The sequence below is a fragment of the Macaca nemestrina genome, chromosome 1 (genome assembly GCF_043159975.1).
Source record: "Macaca nemestrina isolate mMacNem1 chromosome 1, mMacNem.hap1, whole genome shotgun sequence".
Lineage (NCBI taxonomy): Eukaryota > Metazoa > Chordata > Mammalia > Primates > Cercopithecidae > Macaca > Macaca nemestrina.
The window spans coordinates 83943922-83968650 of NC_092125.1; the positions used below are offsets into that span (position 1 = coordinate 83943922).

General features: G+C 46.7%; 1 long non-coding RNA gene and 1 other non-coding gene across 8 annotated transcripts in view; one reads left to right on the forward strand and one right to left on the reverse strand.

Annotated features, from left to right (window-relative positions):
* Positions 1–4594: 4594 nt before the first annotated feature.
* Positions 4595–24729, reverse strand: part of LOC105478469 (uncharacterized) — a 53527-nt gene continuing 33392 nt past the window's right edge. For 3 of the 7 annotated variants that reach the window (XR_985327.3, XR_011614809.1, XR_011614813.1), the window contains 3 exons: positions 17813–23928; positions 15673–15813; positions 4595–5995 (listed from right to left, as the gene is read on the reverse strand). This is a non-coding gene — a long non-coding RNA (uncharacterized lncRNA). Of the gene's footprint in view, positions 5996–7686; positions 7810–15672; positions 15814–17812; positions 23929–24729 lie in introns of all 7 variants that reach the window. The other 4 variants (XR_011614818.1, XR_011614817.1, XR_011614821.1 and 1 more) reach the window with 4 other exon arrangements.
* Positions 23235–23337, forward strand: LOC112426175 (U6 spliceosomal RNA). The gene has a single exon (XR_003017463.1). It is a non-coding gene; the product is annotated as a U6 spliceosomal RNA (small nuclear RNA).

The window sequence follows — 24729 nt, forward strand, 5'->3', positions numbered from 1 at the left end:
GGCCGGGTATGGTGGCTCATGCCTATAATCCCAGCACTCTGGGAGGCTGAGGCAGGCAGATCACTTGAGGTCAGGAGTTTGAGACCAGCCTGACCAATATGGTGAAACCCTGTCTCTACTAAAAATACAAAAAACTTAGCCGGGCGTCATGGCACAGGCCTGTAGTCCCAACTACTCGGGAGGCTGAGACAGGAGAATTACTTGAATCCAGGAGGCGGAGGTTGCAGTAAGCCAAGATTGTGCCACTGCACTCCAGCCTGGGTGACCGAGTGAGACTTCAGCTCAAAAAATAAAAATAAAAAATAAAAATAAAATAAAAAATACAAAAATACAAACAAACAAACAAACAGAAATTAGCCAGGCGCAGGGGCAGGTGCCTGTAATCCCAGCTACTCAGGAGGCTAAGGCAGGAGAATCATGTGAACCCAGGCAGCAGAGGTTACAGTGAGCTGAGATTGCGCCATTGCACTCCAGCCTGGGCGATAGAGTGAGACTCCATCTCAAAACAAAAACAAAAAAAAAAGAGTAGCACAGTGCCAAAGAAGGTTCAAGGACAGGTTCCTGGTTGGGAAAGAATGGGACTCTGATACATGAGATGTGAATATCTGAGTGGATGTACCTAAAGATCTTGAATTCCCAGATTGCTCTGAGCCTGCAGAAGTGGCCCACCTTTCTCTAAGGGCTGGCACTCCGACTTTGCTAAAAGATGATGCAGAGGACTCTCCTCTGCAGGACAACATGCACCTCGTGTAGAATCTGCCACCGTCTGCCCTCCTGACCACTAACCCAGTAACTAGGGTAAAGTCACAGCATGACTTGGCCAGAGACAAGCTGGGTCTCATAAGAGAAGGAAGGGCTTCTACTGCGAAGGAGCTGCAGAACCTACCAACATGTACCGGGAGCTGTTGACAGACTGCTGGGCATGGGTCCCAGGGGGAGGCCCTGAGACTGGAAGAGTATGCCGGAGACTATGTTCAGACGGCATGGGATCAACAGGGGCAAAACATTTCAAAAAAGGAAAGATGATCAATTTGGAAATACCCCGGCATGATCACGGGATGACAGTGGGAACATACTGCTAGAATGGCTCTTAGAAGACTGAATAAAATTATGGCCCACACCAACTAAGGTAGGAATGCCAGAATTGCCATAGCAGAAGATGGAAGAGGGGAAAAGGCTCAGAAAAATGGCCGTGCTAGAACTGCTATACTGCATGCAGCAGGAAAGCCTGCAAGGTGACTATATCCCACAGGAGACCCGGAAGATATGCCAAAGCAACAAGAAATGCACTGCTGGGAGAGACGTAAGAGGGCACTAGTATCACCAAGAGTCTCTAGGCCAGGGCTAATGATCAGGGCTAATGATCAGACAGAACTAGGCTCATGCATGACAGTGGGGATGAACGGATCCCGAAACAATAGAAGCTAGATGTGTCTGTTAACCCTCAGAAGCTAAGTGGATGCAATTCTCATAATGAGCAGCAAGTTTGGAGTGGCAGCTGGGGACCCTGACCCTCAGAGAGTTGTGGCGATAGTTACTAGAACATAGCTAAACTAATTGGGCAAAAGTGTTCTGCTCGCTGGGCGCAGTGGCTCACGCCTGTAATCCCAGCACTTTGGGCGGCCGAGGCAGGTGGATCACGAGGTCAGGAGATCGAGACCATCCTGGCTAACACAGTGAAACCCCGTCTCTACCGAAAATACAAAAAATTAGCCGGGCGTGGTGGCGGGCGCCTGTGGTCCCAGCTACTCAGGAGGCTGAGGAAGGAGAATGGCATGAACCCGGGAGGCGGAGGTTGCAGTGAACCGAGATGGCGCCACTGCACTCCAGGCTGGGCGACACAGCAAGACTCCTTCTCAAAAACAAAACAAAACAACATGTACATTTACAGTCTTGCCTCAGGTCTGTGTTAATGCTCCTGCTCTTGACATAATATAGTCCTGAGAGGCATGGGCTGGCTGCATACTGATGACATCATGCTAATTGAACCAGCTGAGAGAGAATTGACTAGTGCATCAGAGACCTCTGTAACATGCATTCCAGAGCACAGGAGAAAAACTCTATGTTAGACATCAGAGGTCTAACATATCAGTGACATTTTTAGGGGTCCAGGGACCTGGGACATGCTGAGACTACTCCTCAAAGGAAAGAATACATTATTGGATCTTGTACTTCCCATCACAAAGAAGGAAGCCTAATATCTGGTAGGCCTCTTTGAGTTCCAGGAGCAATATATTCTAAAAGTGAGACTATCGTTTTAACTCCTACTCCAGATTACATGAAAGCCCATCAGTTTTAAGTGGGGCCAAGAGCAGAAAAGGGCCCTGTAGCATGTCCAGGCTACAATGCAAGCAGTCCTGCTGCTTGGGCCAGATGATCCAGCAGACTCTATGTTACTAGAGGTATCAGTGTTGGAAATTTATGACAAGTCCCAAAGGGAGAATCACAGTGCAGATTTGCAAAGTTCTGGAACAAGGCTATGCCATCTGTAACAAAGAATTAAATGCCTTTCTAGAAAGCTCCTGGAATGTTATTAGGCCCTGTTAGAGACAGAGCACCTGACCATCGGACACCAAGTAACCAGGCAGTCATAAGTGCTCAACATGAGCTGGGTTCTATCAGAGCCATGGAGTCATAAGGTGAGGCAGGCCCAATCCCAGCAGAAGTCCATCATAAGGTGGAAATGGTACATCCAGGATCAACCAGATGCAGGCTGAACAGCACATGTGATCTGCATGAGCTAGTAGCCCAGACACATAAGCCACTCATCACCGTTATACCAGCATCTCTCTCAGCTCACACCTCTGGCTCCATGTAGATCCCTGATTGTGATTACTTAACAGAGGAAGAAAAAACCTGGGTGTGGTTCATGGATGAGTTGCTTCGATACATGGGTACAAACTGAAAATGGGTGATGGCTGCACTACAGTGCCATTCAGAGATGACCTTGAAAGACAACGGTGAGCAGAAATCTTCTCAATGGGCAGTGACTCTGTCATCCAGTTTATACGCAAGAACAAATGGCTTGGGTTTAGAACAAACTAGGACTCATAATGGTCAATGGCATTGAAAGAGAAAGATATGAAGATCGGGACAAAGAAGTATGTGGTAGAGGCACTTGGATGACATGTAGGAGCTGACGCGCAGTGTGAAGATCATTGATTAGCATGTTAGTGCCTATGTGACAGCACTCCCAACACATGCGTGGAGCAGCCATGGTGGGAGGGATGGAGGCTAGGCATGGGCCAATAGTAGAGGCTCACCAAGGCTGCACTAGCTCCTGCTGCTACATGTCCAATCTGCCAGCAACAGTTACTAGCACTGAGTCCTTTCTTTGGTATCATCCCTTGAGGGGACTGACCAGCCACCTTGCAAGGAGTAGCAATTAATTTAGACAGAAATAGACATTCTGGGGATGGTTTTGGCTTTCCTCCATCCACTGTCTCAACCAGCACCACTATCCCAAGGCTTACAGAGTGTTGAAACCACCAGCACGGGATCCCACATAGCATTGCATTAGACCAACAGACCCACTTTACAACAAAGGAGGTGCAAGAGTAGGTCCATGCCCATCACATCACATATTGAAACCAACCCAATAGTCCCATAGTTTTTTGATAAACCATAGGAATTGATGCTTCTGGTCTTAAAACTTGAACCTTTTATTTGTTTTATCTGCATTCCTTCTTCAGGAAGCAATCATCAGGCCTCTCAAAAAACTATCAGGCCAGGGACGGTGGCTAATGCCTGTAATCCCAGCACTTTGGGAGGCCGAGGTGGGCGGATCACGAGGTCAGGAATTCGAGACCAGCCTGACCAACGTGGTGAAACCCCATCTCTACTAAAAATACAAAAATTAACTGGGCGTGGTGGTGTGCGCCTGTAATCCCAGCTACTCAGGAGGTTGAGGCAGGAGAATTGCTTGAACCCAGGAGGTGGAGGTTGCAGTGAGCCAAGATCACGCCACTGCACTCCAGCCTGAGCAATAGAGCAAGACTCCATCTCAAAAAACAAAAAACAAAAAAGCTATCAAAGAACTGAAATTCAGCCAGGCGCAGTAGCTCATATCTATAATCCTAGCACTTTGGGAGGCTGAGGCAGGAGGATCACTTGAGGTCAGGAATTTGAAACCAGCCTGGCCTACACTGTGAAACCCTGTCTCTACTAAAAATACAAAAAAATGGCCAGGCGCAGCGGCTCACGCCTGTAATCCCAGTATGTCCGGAACTGTTCCTTCCAGTGGGTTCTTGGTCTTGCTGACTTCAAGAATGAAGCCTCGGACCCTCGCGGTGAGTGTTACAGTTCTTAAAGATGGTGTGTCCGGAGTTTGTTCCTTCAGATGTTCAGACTTGTCCAGAGTTTCTTCCTCCCAGTGGGTTTATGGTTTGTCTCCCTGACTTCAGGAGTGAAGCTGCCAACCTTCGCAGGGAGTGTTACAGCTCTCAAAGGTGAGTGTTACAGCTCTCAAACGTGGTGCACGTCCAGAGTTGTTCATTCCTCCCAGCGGGTTCGTGGTCTCGCTGGCTTCAGAGGTGAAGCTGCAGACCTTCCCGGCGACTGTTACAGCTCATAAAGGTAGTATGGACCCTAAGAGTGAGCAGCAGCAAGATTTATTGCAAACAGCAAAAGAACAAAGCTCCCACAATAGAGAAGGGGACCCTGGCGGGTTTCCGCTGCTCCCTCGGTGGCCTGCTTTTATTCCCTTTTTGGCCCCACCCACATCCTGCTGATTGGTCCATTTTATAGAGTGCGTTTAAAATCCTTTAGTTAGACACAGAGTGCTGATTGGTGCATTTACAATCCTTTAGTTAGACACAAGAGTTCTCCAAGTCCCCACCTGATTAGCTAGACACAGAGCACTGACTGGTGCAGCCTTTACAAACCTAGACACAGAGTGCTGATTGGTGCATTTACAATCCTTCAGCTGGACAGAAAAGTTCTCCAAGTCCCCTACCCCATTAGCCAGACACAGAGCACTGATTGGTGCATTTACAAACCTTTAGCTAGACACAGAGCGCTGATTGGCGCATTTACAATCCTTTAGCTAGACAGAAAATTCTCCAAGTCCCCAAATGACCCAGAAGCCCAGGCGGCTTCACCTTTCACCAGCACTTTGGGAGGCCAAGGCGGGCAGATCACAAGGTCAAGAGTTCAAGACCAGCCTGGCCAAGATGGTGAAACCCCGTCTCTACTAAAAATACCAAAAAATTAGCTGGGCGTGGTGGTGGGCGCCTGTAATCCCAGCTACCCAGGAGGCTGAGAAGGAGAATTGCTTGAACCCAGGAGGCAAAAGTTGCAGAGAGCCAAGATGGCGCCACTGCACTCCAGCCTGGGCGACAAAGCAAGACTCTGTCTCAAAAAAATAAAATAAAATAAATAAAAATACAAAAAAAACAGGCATGGTGGTTTGTGCCTGTAATCCCTGCTACTCCGGAGGCTGAGGCAGGAGAACCGCTTGAACCCAGGAGGCAGCGGTTACAGTGAACTGTGAACTGAGATGGCACCACTGCACTCCAGCCTGGGTGACAGAGCAAGACTCTGTCTCAAAAAAAAAAAAAAAAAAAATCACCACATCCAGACAATGGACAATGAGATGCTGGACCCCTCATTCATCATGATTGCTTCCTTGCCCCTCCCTAGTTCCTATTTTGTTATACATTGTTACACTTCTTCCCTGCTATATAAACCTCTAGTTTTAGTACAGCAGGGAGATGGATTTGAGACTAAGCTCCCATCTCCTCGGCTGTAGCACCCGATCTGTAGCTACAGAAGGCTATAGCATGACTCCTTCTTCTTCCTTCTTCTTTTTTGCTTATTCCTTGGTAATCCTCGTTGTCTCCGTCATTGGCTTTCTGTGCAGCGAGCAGCAGGACGTAGACCAAACCTCTGGTGTTTCAGTAACAATATCATACTACCCAGTCTGAGAGAATGGTGGAGTAGCCTGTTGAAGCATCAGAGCTGGGAGGCATTGCAAAGATGGCAACCAACTTTCAATCTGGAAACCAAGAGGCAGAAGCAAGAATGACTCCATTTATCATCATACTCAATCACCCACTTGGAGAATTTGTGCTTCCTGTCTCTGCAACTATGTGCTCTGCAGGGTTAGAGGTCATGGCATTAAAATGGAGAAATGCTGACCAGGTGTGGTAGTTTATGCCTGTAATCCCAGTACTTCAGGAGGCCAAGGCAGGAGGATTGCTTGAGCTCAGGAGTTTGAGACCAGTCTGGGCAACATATTGAGATTCCCATCTCTACAAAAAATTAAAAGTTAACTGGACATGGTGGCACATGCCTGTAGTCCCAGCTACTTGAGAGGCTGAGATGGGACTTCAGGCTATTTGTGCCAAGCAGGACCAGCAGACAAGAAGAAGAGTCACCACTTTGGCAGAGGCAATTGACTGTGATCAGCAAGGGAAGGGAGCTCTACTGTTACACACTGGGGGCAAGGAAGAACATGTTTGGAACCCAGGTGATCCACTTTGTGGTACTCACCCAATTTAGACAGCTAATGGACAACTACAGCAGCTGTGGCCTGAGAAGGGCCTGGTGACCAGGGAGCAGATAGATCCCTCAGGGATGAGGATCTAGGTCCCCGGACCAGGTAGGCCACCTAGACCAGCAGAGTCTATTTGTGGGTGAGGGGAAATCTAGAATTGATAGTAGTGGAAGTGAAAAATGGGTATTAATCGTAGGCTCAAGACAAGCTGCAATGTCAGGGGCTGTTGTTCATCTCCTTAACCTTCCTGTTATAAGTTTCTCCCAGGAAAGAAGCCCACTGGAATTCCAGAGGAACTGCTCCTTGAACTTATTTGAAGTAGATCTGAACAGCACAAGGGGTGAATTATAATGGACACTGAGATGCGCAGTCCATAACCCCCATTAGGACTGATTACTTATCCCCGCAACTGCTTGGGAGTGCTGCAGGCAGACAGCTCTCAGCTGTGAGCACTCCTTAGGAATCGCCTCTGTTGCAGAGAGCAGCCTACTCGCTTTCCTAGAGCTGCCTTCATCCAGTGACCTGGCCCCCTCACCCTAACTCAGGACATCTCTGAAGGGCCTGCCAGCCTCGGAGCTCCTCTTGGGGTTGGCTGATGACTTTGTTGAGACTACTGCACAGTCCAGTCCTGCTTCCTCCTCTTCCCGTCCACAGGAGTTGACCCCAAGAGCACTCCCCAATAAACTTCCCACTCGGTCTCCCTCTCAGAGACTGCCTCCGGAGAACTCAAACTGTGACGTTAATATTTGAGCAAAGACTTGAAGGAAGAAGGAAGATTATTCCAGGTAAAAGGGCAGCTAGTCCAAAATCTCTAAGGCAGCAATGTCTGTGTGGTCAAGAAAGAGCGCAAGAAGCCAGAGTGGCCGTAGTGGAAGGAGGGAATGGAGACCATGGAGGAAGATGAGATCAGAGCAACAGTAGGAAGCCAGATCATGGAGTGCCCCAAAGACTGTTGTTAGATTTGGCTTTTTACTATTAGTGGGTCCCATTGCAGGGTTTTGATAAGACAAGTGACACGGCCAGGCGCAGTGACTCACGCCTGTAATCCCACCACTCTGGGTAGCCAAGGCAGGCAGATCACCTGAGGTCGAGAGTCCGAGACCAGCCTGGCCAACATGGTGAAACCTCGTCTCTACTAAAAATACAAAAAAAAAAAAAAAAAAAAATTAGCTGGGCGTGGTGGCGCGCACCTGTAGTCCCAGCTACTCAGTGAGGCTGAGGCAGGAGAATTGCTTGAACCAAGGAGGTGGAGGTTGCAGTGAGCTGAGATTGCACCACTGTGCTCCAGCCTGGGTGACAGAGGGAGACTCCATCTGAAAAAAAAAAAAAAAGAAAGAAAATTGACACACTCTAACTTGAAATGGAAAGAATCATTCTGACTGCTGTCTTGAGAAAAGAGTATGAAGGGGAAGGATGGTCACAGGGAGACTAGCAGGGACTCTATTTCAGTCATCCATTGAGATGGGACAGTGGCCCAGACCATGGTGGCAGTGGAGAAGACGGCAAAAACTGATCTGATTCTGGATATAGGCCGAAGGTAGAGCCAACAGATTTCCTGAGCAATTGGGTATAGTCTGACAGAAAGAAAGAAGTCGAGGATGACTCCAGGGTTTTTTGTTCTGAAGCACCTGAAGAATGGAATTGAGATGGGGAATGCTATGGATGGAGCGAATGGGGGAATAGAAGATAAGGAGCTTAATTTCATTTTGGATGTGAATTTTAAGATGCCTATTAGACATCCAAATAAAGATGTCAAGTAGTCAGTGGGATGTACCAGTCTGGATTTCAGGGGAGAGGTCTGGACTGGAGATATAAATTGGAATCATCTGCACACGGACATGGTTGAAAGTCTTGAGACTGGATGAGACCACCAAGGTAAGGGGTATAGATGAAGAAGAGAAAACCAAGAACCAAGTCCCAGGTGCTGTATCCTTAAGAAGGCAGGGAGGAGGGAAGAGCCAGCAAGGGAGATAGAGAAGTGACCAGTGTGGGGTAGGAGGGAAATTAAGAGAAAATAGGGTCCTAGAAGCCAAGAGAACCAATTGTGTCAGAGAAGAAAGGGGGCCCAACTGGCTCGAATTATGCCCAAAGACCAAGTATGATGACAGCTAAGGACTGTTCCTTGAACTTAGTCAATGCTGGCAACCTTGACAACATCAGTTTTACTAGAGTAGCAAGGACAAGAGCCTGGCTGGAGTGGCTTTCAAAGAGAGTGCATATCACCTATTCTGAGAAGTTTTATTGCAAAGAAAAGCAGAGAAATGGTAGGTAGTGGCAGAGGAAGTGGTTAGGAGAAGGTATTATTATTGTGATCCATTTTACAGATGAGGAAAATTAGGCTTAAAAAAAGCCTAATTTTCTGCAGCACTTTGGGAGGGCAAGGCAGAATTGCTTGAGCCCAGGAATTCCAGACCAGCCCGAGAAACATGGCGAAACCCTGTCTCTACAAAAAATATCCAGGCATGGTGGTGCATGCCTGTAGTCCTAGCTACTAGGGAAACTGAGGTGGGAGGATTGCTTGACTCGGGAGGTCAAGGCTGCAGTGAGCTGTGATCGCACCGCTGCACTCCAGCCTGGGTGACAGAACAAGACCTTGTCTTGAAAAAAAAAAGTCAGGGAATTTGCTTAGGTTCATTCAGATAGCAAGTTGTGATTTGAGCTCAGAATCTAGAACCTGAGCTCTTACTTTTTTTTTTTTTAACCAATTCCCTATTGATGGAACTAAGTTTTTCTCAAATTTTTATATTATATTGATTTTACTTCTATTGTTTAAAATGTCAGTTATAAAGTAGATGAATATTCTTTTTTTTTTTTTTTTTTTTTATGTTGGCTAGGCTAGTCTCAAACTCCTGACCTCAGGTAATCTGCCCACCTCGGTCTCACAAAGTGTTTGAGCCACTTCTCTTGGCCCAGATGAATATTCTTACAGGTAAGCCTATAATCACATTTCTGATTATTTCCTTAAGATGAATTTCTGGGCGTAGACAACCTGGGTCAAACGGTATGCACATGTGTACAGCTTTGGATGCCTCTTGCCAACGCTCTACGGAAAGGTTGTAGTCGTTCCCACTTTTGTCAGCAACACAGGAGAAGGTCCATTTCCTGCATCATTACCAACACTGGGTCTTATCTTTCTCTCCCAACTGCCTCCCGCTGCATAGTGAGAATGATACCATTTTATTTTCCATATGTATGATTACCAGTTAGATTTGACCATGTTGTACAGGTCTATCTCCCAGCCACCCCTTTGGCTTCTGCTGGTGTTTATCACTCTCAGACTTGATCGCCTTCACCTGACCCCTCTCATCAGGAATATTCATCTCTTGCTGCAATAGACCCAGTTTAGAAGGTAAACTGCACAGAGCTAGGTTGAATTTTAAAATAACAGTAATTTTCGGGTAAGAAATTAGATCTTGGGTGATTTTTCTATCTGAGAGACTGTGGAAGAGCTAAGATTTTAGAAAAGCTAGGGGCAATATAGGAAGGTGTGATCATTAGACCTTCTGTGTGACTCTCCATGTAGCTATGACCTAAGAGTGTCTTGTTCCGAAGAATCCCTCAGAGTGTGCATTGAAAGGGGAGGGAGGTCCCTTCATAAAATATACTTCCAGGGCCATAATTTTCAATTTAGCGACTGTTGGAGGGCTTTCCTGTTCTTCCTTTGCTCCTCAACCTAGCCCTGTCTGGCAGCACAGCTGATAAACTGACCCCAGTACATCTAAAAGAAGCATAGATATTTTTCTTTTCTTTTTTTTTTTTTTTTTTTGAGATGGAGCCTCACTCTGTTGCCCAGGCTGGAGTGCAGTAGTGCGATCCCGGCTCACTGCAACCTCTGCCTCCTGGGTTCAAGTGATTCTCGTGCCTCAGCCTGGGACTGAGGCTGGGACTCATCCCTGTAGCTGGGACTACAGGCATGTGCCACCACACTGGCTACTTTTTGTATTTTTAGTAGAGATGGGGTTTCACCATGTTAGCCAGGCTGGTCTCGAACTCCTGACCTCAAGCAATCCACCCGCCTTGGCCTCCTAAAGTGCTGGCATTATAGGCATGAACCACTGCGCCCAGCCAGATATTTCTTTTCTTTTCTTTCTTTTTTTTTTTTGTTTGAGATGGAGTTTCACTCCTATTGCCCAGGCTGGAGTGCAATGGTGTGATCTCAGCTCACCGCAGTCTCCGCCTCGCAGGTTCAAGCGATTCTCCTGCCTCAGCCTTCCAAGTAGCTGGGATTATGGGCACCCACTACCACATCTGACTAATTTTTGTATTTTTAGTAGAGACGGGGTTTCTCCATGTTGGTCAGGCTGGTCTTGAACTCCCAACCTCAGGTAATCTGCCTGCCTCGGCCTCCCGAAGTGTTGTGATTACAGGCGTGAGCCACTGCGCCTAGTCAGATATTTCTTTATACCAGTAATACGTAGTTGTTGTAAAAAGATTAGGAAATAGGCCAGTACAGTGGGGCATGTCTGTAGTCCCAGTTATGCAGGAGGATTGCTTGAGCCCAGGAGTTCAAGGCCAGCATGGGCAACATAGAGATAACCCCTCTCCACTCCCCCATCTCCATTGCGAAAAAACAAAAAAAAAAGATTAGGAGGCTGGGTGCGGTGGCTCACACCTGTAATCCCAGCACTTTGGGAGACTGAGGCAGGCGGATCACCTGAGGTCGGGAGTTTGAGACCAGCCTGACCAACATGGAGAAACCCCGTCTCTACTAAAAATAGAAAATTAGCCAGGCATGGTGGCACATGTCTGTAATCCCAGCTACTCGGGAGGCTGAGGCAGAAGAATCACTTGATCCTGGGAGGCAGAGTTTGCAGTGAGCTGAGATCACACCATTGCACTCTAGCCTAGGCAACAAGAGTGAACCTCCATCTCAAAAAAAAGAAAAAAAAAATTAGGAGGTAATGACAGCAGAAAGAACAATAATTAAACCAACAGAAATTCCTTCCACTGCCCTCTCAGATAATTGTTACTTACATTTTGCCAATTTTGGTTTTCAGATCTTTTCATTAAATGTTTTGTATAATAAATTTACATAATCTATTCTTTTCCAGTAATAAATCTTGAATGTCTTTCTAACTTTCCAGTTGTCAATAAATGTTAATCTACATTGTCATTTTTTTAAAAACAACTTTTGTAGAGACAGGGTCTTGCTATGCTGCCCAGGCTGGTCTTGAACTCCAGCCTCAGGTGATCCTCCCTCCTTGGCCTCCCAAAGTGCTGGGATTACAGGCATGAGCCACTCTGCCCAGCTTACACTGTCATTTTTAATGAGTTAAATTTTATTGAATTTCATTATATGGATCATTTTAAGTAATTTAGTGAATCTCTAATTTGTGGACTTTTATTTCTTAGTTTTTTACTACAATAAGCAAGAGTGATAACATTGAGGCTAGGTTCAGTAGTTCATGCTTATAATCCCAACACTTTGGGAGGCCAAGGCAGGAGGATTGCTTGAGCTCAGGAGTTTGAGCCCAGCCTGGGCAAAGTACTGAGACCCCGTATTTACAAAAATTTTTAAAATTAGCCTTGTGTGGTGGTGTACACCTGTAGTCTCAGCTACTCAGGAGGCTGAGGTGGGAGGATCGCTTGAGCCCAGGAGGTCAAGTCTGCAGTGAGCCATGATCATGCCATTGGATTCCACCCTGATGACACAGTAAGACCCTGCCTCAAAAAAAAAAAGAGTGCCAATATTGTACATACATATTTGTCCACTTGTCCAGTATTCCTCTAGGATAAATCCTAAAAAGTAGGGTTACTAGCTCAAAGAGCGTGCACATTTTTAGAGTTTCTGAGATGAACTCCTAATGATCCAAACATTTCCTGAACTACTTTATCTCCACAACAGAGTTCTAGTTATAGGTTTTCACTCAACGATGTTCTTGCTAAAATGAGCAAGGAAGAAGTCACAGATTCTCTTTGGGAAAATGATTAGTTCTGCAAGCAAGGATATTATTTGAGAAAGATAAATTGAAAACAAAAGATGAATGGAAGGTGAGGAGTTTAACCTAGAACGCAATCTAGAACGCAAAGAAGCAGATCTGTATGCAAGTGAGAACCTGAGCTTCCAGAAGCTTCCATGTGACTTGGCCTCTGCTTAATAGCAGCAGCAATCCTAGGACTCTTGTTTAAACTCTGTCTACACTCTCACCATCCTGTCTGATGGAAGAAATGACAGAACTGGAAGAAGAGACATCGTAGAGATGGATGTGTGCCCGGCTCAGACAAGCACTTAGTGTCTTGTTAAGAAGACCGAAAACATAAACAAGAGAAGAATCCTCTGTAGCAACATCAACAACCATCTTCACACTAGCCCTTGGTCTCTTAAGCCAACAGGCCTAAAATCGAGCTCACTGTTCTTTCCCATGGACCCTTGTTCCTATCATCCCTATCTTCAATTAGTGGCATCGCCGTTACTTAGCAAGCCTAAGCAAGAAACCTATGACTTCTCCTTCTCCTTTAACTCCAACATCGAAGGAGCCAATTATTTGCGTGTATCCTATCCTCAATGTCTTTCCTTTCCATTCTCCTTATAACCCTGGATGGAGCCTCCATTGTCTTTTGCCTGAGAGAAGGTGGCGATCTCCAGAATGTCTATGGAGGTTTCAAAACCTTCTGATGGCTCCATCGTCTGCAGCTGATGCTTCCATTCCTTAGTAAGGCAGTGAAAGCTTTTCCAAAATCTGACCCTAGCCTTGCTTTTCAGCTTCATCCCCGCTACTTCCCTTCTTGTCCTCCAGATACTTGGACTTCCCCAGCGGTCGCCTCCCTGTGCTTTTGTTCTGGTGGTTTTTTTCCCCACTGACCTCTCTTTCTCCTCTCTTTCCCAGCCTGCTGAACTCTTTCTCATCCTCAAAGGCCAGTGCAAATATTTAATTCTCTGCAGCTTTCTCCAGACAGAATCAATCATCCTCTCTACTGTGTTCCCATAGCATTTTGCCTAACTGCTAGAGAAGCATTCAGTAGGTATCAGATGCCTCCTGATAGACTGGGATTTCACTGAGGACATGGAATGTGTCTTATTCATCTTGGATACCGAGGGCGTAGCCGAATTCCAGGCATATAGGAGGGGCTTAGTAAATATTGGTTGAATTGGATTAAGTCAGAAATAGATCCAGGTCACTGACTCTTATGCAATGTCTTTTTTTTTTTTTTTTTTTTTTTTTTTTTGACAGAGCTTTGCTTTGTTGCCTAGGCTGGAGAGCAGTGGCGCATTCTCAGCTCACTGTAGCCCCTGCCTCCCAGGTTCAAGCTATTCTCATGCCTCAGTCTCCTGGGTCACTGGGATTACAGGTGCACACCACCACACCTGGCTAATTTTTGTATTTTTAGTAGAGACATGGTTTCACCACGTTGGCCAGGCTGGTCTTGAACTCCTGACTTCGGGTGATCTGCCCGCTTCAACCTCCCAAAATGCTGGGATTACAGGCGTGAGCCACTACGCCCAGTCCCAGTGTCTTTTATATTATCCCAAAGTGAATACTTGCACAGCGAGGGGGCCATTACCAGAAGGCAGAATGGACCAACCTCCCACACTTCCTTTCTGTTACCCATGGAAATTAATTCTTTTGTGTATGATATTGTCTCTAGTTACATTACAAATATCCCTTCTGCTGAGCATTCTAGGGATTTAAAAAAATACAAATATCCCTTGGAGGGATTAAGACTTTAAGGCATTATTATCAAGGTTAACGCTACTAAAATTTTTGTGCTGAAAATGAACTTAGAAGTTGTTACTCCTAGGCTGGGCGGGGTGGCTCACACCTGTAATCCCAGCACTTTGGGAGGCTGAGGCGGGCGGATCACTTGAGGTCAGGAGTTCGAGACCAGCCTGGCCAGCATGGTGAAACCCCGTCTCTACTAAAAATACAAAAAAAATTGCTAAGCATGGTGGCCCACGCCCATAATCCCAGCTACTCGGGAGGCTGGGGCAGGAGAATCACTTAAACCCAGGAGGCAGAGGTTGCAGTGAGCCAAGATCGTGCCATTGCACTCCAGCCTGGGCAACAGAGAGAGACTCCATCTCAAAAAAAAGAAAATAGTTGTTTCTAAAGAAACAACTAACCTACAGGGGCTACCTGCAGAAGGAGTGGGCATCAGGTATGTTAACAGGAGCACTGAGAGGAAACAGTTGCAGAGCAGGGCTGGGGGATGTGGGTGGTAAGGGCCAGTTCTGCGTGAGGTACCATGGAGGGAGATATGGGGTAGTGTGAGTGCCTGGATGCCTGGCGAGGGGATGTGCGGGCAGGGAGGGAATTACATCGTGGGAGAGGGGAGGAGCAAGGACAAATTCTTCCTACTTCCCAATTCGGTCAAATGTCTTCCCTGTGTAGAGTGATGATTCTTAGTGAAGATCCTGACTTCCAAACACCTCTGGTAGATCTCCTTTTTTGCTAGAGTGCCAGAAAATTCTTAGGTAATTTTCCAATTTTAATTCATTTTCATCTTAAAAATAAATACATGCCTCATGGTATTTTTAAGAGGGGTGGGTGTTTGATGAAATAAAATGAGTGACAACAGGGTGTCACAACTCCAGAAAGGTTTCGTATCGCTGGTTTAGAGATTCCCAGTGAGTAGGAGTTTGATGAACTGAAAAATGAAATGGCTTCCAAATCACTCTGCCCTACTATGCTGATTTGAAACACATAACCTGCCTACACTGCTGAAAAGCTCCCAGCCCTGGGGTGAATGAACCCTGCAAAGCTACTACTTGGCACTCACCCAGCACTGCAAAAGGCAGTGAAAGGAAATGTTCAGTCAATTGATAGCAGCAGGACCCTTGGGGAGCTAGAGTGAGGGATGGCACCAGCCAAGGCCATTTGGACGGGCATCCAGGTTACCACACAAAAGCCTTCCTGGGAACTCTCAGGACAATGACGGTTTGGAGCCCTGGCTTCACGTTTCACTTTAAAAGAGGCCACTACCTAAGTGGGTTGAGATGCTCCTTTCTGGCTCTCTCTAGTCAAAGGTTCATACTGCCCAGGAGAAGAGTGAAAAGGGAAAATCAGCCTTATTAGCATGTATTTATTTGGGGGCTTGACTCTGAGGCCGCATTTGGTGGCGCCTTTCAGGACTGGAAGAGCCTAGAAGATTCCTGCTATATTTGAAAGCAATTCATGACTTAATTTCACATTTTTAAGCTCTGGATTATGTAGGGTGCTTATATATTCAATTATTACCTTGGATTAAGATTTCAAATTGTGATCTTCCTATTTCCCAAAGAAGAGAGCTTGAGGAGTTCATCAGGCCAGGATTCTTCTTCCTTTGAGAGACAACCAAGCAGATGGTGCTGCTAATATGCAGACACCTGCACAGATGCCCTGTTGAGGCCCAAACGACAGCTGTGGCTTTTCTGCATACCCAAGGAAAAACTTACCTTTCCCTCTCTGATTTTTCCTCTTTTAAAATTCTGTATAGCTACTAATGGAGGGGATAAGGATAATGCAAGGCAGGGCTTTTAAAACACTTTTAAAGCAATGAAACCCTCTTTCAATTGAAATCTGTGCCTAACTCCAGTATGTAAAACCAAAAAGAAAGGCCAGGTGTAGTAGCTCATGCCTGTAATCCTAGCACTTTGGGACGTGGAGGTGGGATGATTTCTTAAGGCTAGGAGTTCAAGACCAACCTGGACAATATAGCAAGACTCTGTCTCTACAAAAAATACAAAAATTAGCTGGGTGTCGTGGTGCACACACCCGTAGTCCCAGCTACTCAGGAAGCTGAGCCAGGAGGATCTCTTGTTTTTTTGAGATGGAATCTCACTCTTTTGCCCAGGCTGGAGTGCAGAGACGCGATCTCGGCTCACTGTAACCTCCGCCTCCCAGGTTCAAGCAATTCTCCTGCCTCAGCCTCTCAAGTAGCTGGGATTACAGACATGCGCTACCATGCTCAGCCAATTTTTCTATTTTTAGTAGAGATGGGGTTTCACCATGTTGCCAGGCTGGTCTCGAACTCCTGACTTCAAATGATCTGCCCACCTTGGCCTCCCAAAGTGCTGGGATTACAGAGGATCTCTTTTTTTTTTTTTTTTTTCTGAGACGGAGTCTTGCTCTGTCGCCCAGGCTGGAGTGCAGTGGCGCAATCTCGGCTCACTGCAAGCTCCACCTCCCAGGTTCACGCCATTCTCCTGCTCAGCCTCCAGAGCACCCAGGACTACGGGCACCCACCACCACGCCCAGCTAATTTTTTTGTATTTTAGTAGAGACAGGGTTTTACCATGTTAGCCAGGATTGTCTCGATCTCCTGACCTCGTGATCCGCCCACCTCGGCCTCCCAAAGTGCTGGGATTACAGGCATGAGCCACCGCGCCCGGCCCTGGAGGATCTCTTAAGCCCAGGAGTTTGAGGCTGCAGTGAGCTATGATCATGCCACTGCACTCCAGCCTGAGCAACAGAGCAAGACCTCATCTCAAAAAAAAAAAAAAAAAAAAAAAGTAGGGGCCTGCGTGCAGTGGCTCACGCCTGTAGTTCCAGCACTTTAGGAGGCCAAACTGGGCAGTTCACTTGAGGCCAGGAGTTCAAGACCAGCCTCGCCACATGGTAAAACCCCATCTCTACTAAAATTACAAAAATTAGCCAGGCATTGTGGCACACACCTGTAATCCCAGCCACTCCGGAGGCTGAGGCAAAAGAATCGCTTGAACCTGGGAGGTGGAGGTTGCAGGAGCCAAGATCGCACCACTGCACTTCAGGATGGGTGACAGAGCAAGACTCTGAGAAAAAAAAAAAAAGAAAAGAAAAAAAGTAGTGGTTCTTTGGTTAAACTGGGATGGGGACCTGGAGTCTTGACCTCCTTGCTTCCCGCCCCTGGGAAGCAAATCTGACATAAATTCCAGAATGCTGCCATCATCCCAATCAGAATTTCTCAATCTCCAAGGGAAATTTTGTCATCTGGCACTTCAATGGCTGTTTAAAAATGTTACAAAAGATTTGGCAAGATCCCAACGGGAGGGACAAGCACCTACATCTGGGCTTGGAAGCCAACGGTGTGATATGAGGGAGTCTAAGTGGCCACTGCCAGCTCCGCTGTGGGGACTGCCAGCCTCCCATCCTGCTTGCTGTCTACATCACATAATGTGCCTGGTTGAGAAAAGGCCTTAGGAAGAGCCAGAGAGTGCCAGAGAACGGCAAGAGTGTGACACATGCCTCGCTGAGGTCGAACAGCGCGTCAGCCTTACTTTCCCAGCTGACTAAGGACGCCTCCCAACAAGCTGCTTGCCTGCTGAAGCCTGTCTTGAAAACTGAGAGTAGATGGCCGTGACTACCCAGAGTTTTCTCCCCAGCAGTTAACGAACACACAGCAGACGCATTCATGCAATACCTTGGAATCATCCCAGAAGCTCCAGGTCAGGTCTCCTTGTCTGAACGCCCCTACCTAGCTGGGCCACACAAGCAGTTTCCACGCTGAGTCCACTAAGTAATCCAAAACAATTGTTCCTTGGGATTTTTCTGAAAAAGAGATAGAAAGGGCTCTGCCTCGGTGAGCAGAGGGAGCTGCTTCAGTATTGGAAACAAAGATAACTGAAATGCATTCTTTGGAATCTGATAAACCCTCTTCCCAAGACAAGAAAGGCATTAAGTCAGACCTGAGCTTTGGGGCTCATTTCAGGTACGTGCTGGCTTTAGCAACTGAGGAAAAGCCATTATCCCTGTCTTCTTAATTTCCCACAGCAATCAGCCCTAGTAGGTTCACCATGTTCTCTGTGCAGTTTGAGACAAACTCACTAAACGTCCTGTTCTCTGAAAAACGATCCATCCAAGAGGGCACAGGCCAAGAGTGTTTCTCCTTTTGGTATCAGGGACAGGTTGTGATGCTGCTGTGATCAAAGACATGAGTTCCTCAGGTGAGGGGGCAGCCCGTCTACAGTCCTGGTGGGGAGGGCTGCACTTAGCGTAGGAGCTGGCTATTTCACTGCCCCCACCCCATCTTCATTGCTTGTAGGCATCCAGAGCTCTATGGTGTGACATATATCCTGGAATAGTTCCAACATCCCTGTTCCAGGACTTGCTAGATGCAGACCCACTTGTGATATGGTTGGAAAAGTCACTTTTCACCTCCTGTCCTAAGCTGCTAAGAAAAATGAATCAGGTAGCCTAGATTTACATGTCTGCATTTTTCTGGTGATCATGAGTGACTGATTTGAGCAATAAGTATATGACTGAGAGGCCCCCGCCAGGCATTTGTGGAGTGGATTGCTGAAGCTTAGTTAGTTAAGCAATATGCCAGAAATTTGGAGATCATAAACTCTGACTTTTGCCACCCTGCTACATGCTCTTCAGCCAGTTATTTCTCCTATGTTCTGCCTTTATAAAATGGGGATAAGTTATCTTTGAGATTGTTTTAAGAAGAGACACTAATGAAAATGATTGCCAAGTGCCTCTCTAAAGAGAAAGTACAGTAGGCATAAGTGCTTTATGTGATGAAATTCAATCTTTCTTCCTCCCTTTGCAACCTGAACCATGGAATCAATAATGTTTTTCCAAGTGCAGTGTCCCCAGGACAAAATGTGAACCAGTTTCCTGAGCTCGGCAGCCCTCGGATGGGGAGGAGCCCCTGGCCTCTGGGGCTTGGCGTCCTGGGCTGTGGCTGGCTTTACGGCTGTAAATGCCCATCTTATCCTGGGATTCCAGCCAAGATGCCAGGGTTGCAAATTTCTCTAATTTCAGAGGAAGCTTTGTTTAGGGGTTGAGTCTTCACAATGGCTTTTGCCATCTATCTCCATTTTATTTTCTCTTTTATCGAGTACCTATTGTACCCCAGGCACTATGCTAACTGCATTCACCTACATTATCTTGTTTAATCCTCTGAGCGGCTCGGCAAGGGGGGTGTCATTACCATTCCTATTTTACCTCACGAAATAGACACTTGGGGGGAGTGAAACAAGTTAGCAACGTAACACAGAAGACAATGGGCAAGGCCAGGATTGCAACCCAAGCTCATCATTACTCTCCCATGCTTCCTTTCCCACAGTTGTCCTACATTCAGACACTTCCCATTTAAGAGAAAATCAAGCTGCAGTTTGAAAAAGCACTAACTAGAGAGTTCAAGGGAGTGGGGTCTTCTGCCCACACCTGTGGGGAAGATGCTGTAGGCATAGCTATTGGGTACTACCTGCCTTGGAGGATGAGGGTGAAGGGAATGGGGTCCTTCCTCTTTCACATGGTCCTGAAGACCAGTGCCCAGGCCTATGTGTTCTCAGAGCATTTCCTGCCCTGGATGCAGGGCATCCAGGCTATCACTGCTACAGCAGGGCCCCTAATGCACTGCCTTATAGTCAACATGACTGTCAGCTCATTTCAGCTCAATCATCCGGCCCTGTGAGAGATGCCCACATGCTGAAGAGCCTTTCTGCAGTTCTGCGTTGAACTCTTCATGTGGTCTCATCTAGTAATGAGTGCGAGTGGTAAGTTCAAGAAACAGAGCAAGGGAGAGGACCCTTCTCGTGTAGTTTTTTTTTTTTTTTTTTGAGATGGCATCTTGCTGTGTCACCCAGGTTGGAGTGCAGTGCAGTGGTGCAATCTCGTCTCACTGCAACCTCTGCCTCCTGAATTCAAGGGATTCAGCCTCTCGAGTAGCTGTGACTACAGGCATGCGCCACCACGCCTGGCTAATTTTTGTATGTTTAGTAGAGACGGGGTTTCACCATGTTGGCCAAGCTGGTCTCAAACTGCTGACCTCAAGTGATCCATCCGCCTTGACCTCCCAAAGTGCCAGGATTACAGGCGTGAGCCACTGCGCCCAGCCATTGTAGTTCTTTATATAGAGAAAAAAGTACTGATGACTAGCTTGTATCAATGAGAACTGAGATGTAGAGCAAAGCGGAGCTGCTTATAGATTGACTGATTTTTTACCAAAATAAGGGAGGGTCCTTCCTGACAGTTTTGCTTGGGGATTGGGGGAGAGACTGCAGCTTGTTGCATAATATCTGTTTCCCTCTTAATTATAAAACTCCAAGTTTATATGGAGCAAAGTGTCCAGCTAACATCTACATTTCCAAGCGTTCCTGGCCACTGAGATATAAGGGAATATTATATGTAAAAATTTCAAGAAGTCTACTGAGAGCAAGCTGACTCAGAGGGCCAACCTTTTGTTGCTTCGCTTGTCCCTCTCCCTTTGTTCTGCTGCCCGGAATGCAGATGTGATGGCTGGCATGCCACTGCCCTTTTAAACCATGAGGTAGCCTTGGGGATGGAAGTCAGCACTAAGGATGGTGCTGCAGAAAGCTAGAAGCAGCTTGGGTTCCTGCTAACTTCATGGAGCCACCATTCCTGCCCAGGACTGAAGTCCCCTGGAATTCTTTTACATAAGAGGATAAACCCTGCTTTCTGTTGTATAAAATCTAACTTAATCCTAAGTGACAGATTCTGTTTGATAGAGGCAGCTGGAATTTCTAGCTAGTCAAGGTCACCTGAGCCCTGTCTGCTCTATCTACCTCCTAAAGGCACATACCTAAGTCTTCCGGATAGTCTGTGCACAAGTTACATGATCACCTGTAGAAGGGTAGGTGTGGAGACTTTTTAGGTAATACTAAATTAATTCCTGAATTCTATTTTTTGTGGAACGTGTGTATATTGAACACCTACCACACACCAGGTACCATGCTATACACACTCGGGTCTACGCTCAGGACACTTAAATAGAGTATTTGAATAGAGTGAGATGGCAATTTAAATTGAGTGAGATGGCTAGGTGCAGTGGCTCACACCTGTAATCCCAACACTTTGGAAGGCCAAGGCAGGCAGATTGCTTGAGGCCAGGAGTTTGAGACCATCCTGGGCAACACAGTGAGATCCTGTCTCTCCAAGAATTTTTTTTTTTTTTTTTGAGACGGAGTCTCACTCTGTTGCCCAGGCTGGAGTGCAGTGGCCGGATCTCAGCTCACTGCAAGCTCTGCCTCCTGGGTTTACGTCATTCTCCTGCCTCAGCCTCCCGAGTAGCTGGGACTACAGACGCCCGCTACATCGCCTGGCTAGATTTTTTGTATTTTTAGTAGGGATGGGGTTTCACCGTGTTAGCCAGGATGGTCTCGATCTCCTGACCTCGTGATCCACCCGCCTCGGCCTCCCAAAGTGCTGGGATTACAGGCTTGAGCCACCACGCCTGGCCCCAAGAATTTTTTTTTTAAAAAAAAAGTTAGCCAAGTGCAGTGGCATGTGCCTGGGGTCCCAGCCACTTGGGAGGCTGAGGCAAGAGGATTACTGGAGCCCAGAAGTTCAGCGCTGCAGTGAAGTATGATCACATCACTGTACTCCAGCTTGGGCAACGGAGTGAGACCCCCATCTCTAAAACAAATAAACACAGTGAGCTGTGCACTGTGAGGAAGTGCTCTAACAGAGGAGTTCCCTAACCTAGTCTTGTAGAAGGCTTGCAAGAAAAAACTGGGGCCTGTAGGGCAAGTAGGAGCCAGTCAGACGTAAAGTAGCCAAATGAAGAGCTTTCTGTGGATGATATACAATCTTTTTTAATGGACTACAGTTGTCTTTCCAAACAGGCTATGACCCAGCAGCTGATTCTTGCTAAACTTGCAATGATCTTGCCATGATCAATACTGGTAGCCACTCCATTACCGTACCCACGGTTTAGAAGGTAGTTTGTATTTTTCCTTCTTTTCTTTTACCACAAACTTTACTCCCTCCTAGGGTCTGGAATAAGGAAAAAAAAATGCGTGTAGATCAGGAAGTCTGATTATGTACCAAGAGAGATTTGGGGAAAATTCAGACTGGTTGTATCCAGATGGGTTTGCACAGTCAGTATGTGGTCCTAGGCCTTGGTCTTGGCAGAGAGGCGGTGCAGGGCAAGGGAATTTCCCCAGTGATCAGTGGTCTCTAGGGAACCTGTTTGACTTTGTCACTCAAGGACCTTATCAGATCCAGGCAGCTCTAGGTCTGCTGCTTCTGCCCCAACCCAAGTTCTAAGTTTTTGTTTACATTCAAGATAAGACTGGACAGGTGTGGTGGCTCACGCCTGTAATCCCAACACTTTGGGAGGCTGAGATGGGTGGATCACAAGGTCAGGAGATCAAGACCAGCCTGGTTAACACAGTGACACCCTGTATCTACTAAAATTACTAAAAATTAGCAGGGCGTGGTGGCACATGCTACTCGGGAGGCTGAGGCAGGAGAATCGCTTGAACTTGGGAGGTGGAAGTTGCAGTGAGCCGAGATCACGCCACTGCACTCCAGCCTGGGCAACAGAATGAGACTCCGTCCCCCCGCCAAAAAAAAAAAACAAGATGAGACTGTATTTGATTATAAGTAACAGAAACCAACTAAAGCCAGCTCAAGCAAAAAAGGAAAAGTCAGAGGACAGGTAAGGATTTTCTTTTTGCATCCAGTGGCAGGAAAGCAGCAATGTCGAAGGAAGATATCAAAGTCATAAACTAGAAGGTATCAGGAGTCCCCAGTCCACATGATAATGAATAAATAGTGCTCGCGGCCAGGTGCAGTGGCTCACACCTGTAATCTCAGCACTATGGGAGGCTGAGGCAGGTGGATCACCTGAGGTCGGGAGTTCGAGACTAGCCTGGTCAACATTGTGAAACTCTTTCTCTACTAAAAATACAAAATTAGCTAGGCGTGGTGGCGGGTGCCTGTAATCCCAGCTACTCGGGAGGCTGAGGCAGGAGAATTGCTTGAACCTGGGAGGTGGAGGTTGCAGTGAGCTGAGATTATGCCATTGCACTCCAGCCTGGGCAACAGAATGAGACTCTAGCTCCATAAATAAATACATCAATAAATAAATAGTGCTTGCTTTGGCAGCATATATACTAAAATTGGAACAATACAGAGAAGATTAGCATGGCCCCTGCATAAAAAAGGTTTTTTTGTGTTTTTTGTTTTGTTTTGTTTGAAACAGAGTCTTGCTTTGTTGCCAGGCTGGAGTGTAGTGGTGCGATCTCAGCTCACTGGAACCTCCGCCTCCTGGGTTCAAGCGATTCTCCTGCCTCAGCCTCCCAAGTAGCTGGGACTACAGGCACCTGCCACCAAGCCCAGCTAATTTTTGTATTTTTAATAGAGATGGGTTTCATCATGTTGGCCAGGATGGTCTTGATCTCTCGACCTCATGATCTACCCACCTCGGCCTCCCAGAGTGCTAGGATTACAGGTGTCAGCCACCATGCCTGACCAATAAAAAATTTTTTAATTAAAAAAAGATAAATAAATAATATGTAAAAGGCCAGGCACAGTGGCTCATCTGTTATCCCAGCACTTTCAGAGACTGAGGTAGGAGGATCACTTGAGGCCAGCCTGGGTAACATAAGATCCTATCTCTACCAAAAATAGAAAAGTTACCCGCTCGTGGTGCCACGTGCCTATAGTCCTAGCTACTCACGAGACAAAGATGGGAGAATCGCTTGAGTCCTGAAGCTTGAGGCTGTAGCAAGCCATGATGGTGCCACTGCACTCCAGCCTGGGAAACAGAGGGAGACCGTGTCCCTAAAAAATAAATAAAAATAACTTCTCAAAAAAAGATATACATGTGACCAACAAACGTGGGAAAAAAAGCTCAACATCGCTGATCATTAGAGAATGCAAATGAAAGGCCGGGTGCGGTGGCTCACGCTTGTAACCCTAGCACTTTGTGAGGCTGAGGCGGGCGGATCATCTGAGGTCAGGAGTTCGAGACCAGCCTGACCAACATGGAGAAACCCTGTCTCTACTAAAAATACAAAATTAGCTGGGCATGGTGCCAGGCGCCTGTAATCCCAGCTGTTTGGGAGGCTAAGACAGGAGAATCGCTAGAACCTGGGAGGCAGAGGTTGTGGTGAGCCGAGATCATGCCATTGCACTCCAGCCTGGGCAACAAAAGCGAAACTCCATCTCAAAAAAAAAAAAAAAAGAGAAATGCAAATGAAAACCACAATGAGATACCATCTCACATCAGTCAGAATGCCGATTATTAAAAAGTCAAGAGATAACAGATAGGCCGGGCATGGTGGCTCACACCTGTAATCCCAGCACTTTGGGAGGCCAAGGTGGGCAGATCACTTGAGGTCAGGAGTTCGAGGCCAGCCTGGCCAACATGGTGAAACCCTGTCTCCACTAAAAATACAAAAATTAGCTGGGAATCATGGCGCACACCTGTAACCCCAGCTACTCAGGAGGCTGGGGCAGGTAAATTGCTTAAACCTGGGAGGCAGAGTTTGCAGTGAACCAAGATCACGCCACTGCACTCCAGCCTAGGTGACAGAGTGAGACTCTGTTTCAATAAAATGAAATTTAAAAAAAGAAACAACA